Here is an 883-nt window from a genome sequence, read left to right on the forward strand (position 1 = left end):
GGCAACAGAGTGAGACTCCAACTCAAAAAAAAAAAAAAGCAGTGCTAAGGTCGAATTCAGATGAAATAACTTGAGGTCCTGGGTTCTGCAATGCCTGAAGCCATATCATCTTTTTTTTTTATAATTGCTGTTTTTTTTTAAATTTGAGTTGGAGTCACTCCATGGCCCAGACTGGAGTGCAGTGGCACACTTCTAGCCACCGCAGCCTTGATCTGCTGGGCTCCATTGATCCTTTCGCCTCAGCCTTCCAAGAGACGGAACTACAGGCACACGCTATTATACCCGGCTAATTTTTGATTTATTGTAGAGATGAGGTTTTGCCAAGTTGTCCAGGCGGGTCTTGAACTTGCTGGCTCAGGTAATTCACTCACCTCAGCCTCCCAAAGCACTGGAATTACAGGATTAGCCACCAAGCCCGGCCCACACATCACCTTTAAACAACACAGTTATAAGAGCCAATAAATTCCCTATTATGTTCAAGCTAGTTTGAGTGGAGTTTCTGTCTCTTTCAACTTATAAAAATCTTGATTAATATGCAAGGCTGGCCATGTGTGGTGGCTCAAGCCTGTAATCTCAGCACTTTGGGAGGTCAAGGCGAGAGGATTGCCTGAGTCCAGGGGTTCAAGACCAGCCTGGGCAAATTGGCGGTAGTTCCAGCTATTTGAAAGCCTGAAGCAGAAGGATTGCTTGAGCCTAGCAGGTCAAGGCTGCAGTGGTCATGAGCATGCCACTGCCATCCAGCCTGGGCAACAGAGTGAGACTCCATCTCAAAAAGAAAAAAAAAAGGAAGGCTAATGTGTTTTTTTGGTTTTTTGTTTTTTGGGTTTTATTGAGTTGGAGTCTCACTCTGTCACCCAGACTGGAGTGCAGTGGCCGCTCCCGG

Source organism: Carlito syrichta, unplaced genomic scaffold, assembly GCF_000164805.1.
Source record: "Carlito syrichta isolate Samal-C Ts95f unplaced genomic scaffold, Tarsius_syrichta-2.0.1 Scaffold297652, whole genome shotgun sequence".
In the NCBI taxonomy this organism is placed as follows: domain Eukaryota; kingdom Metazoa; phylum Chordata; class Mammalia; order Primates; family Tarsiidae; genus Carlito; species Carlito syrichta.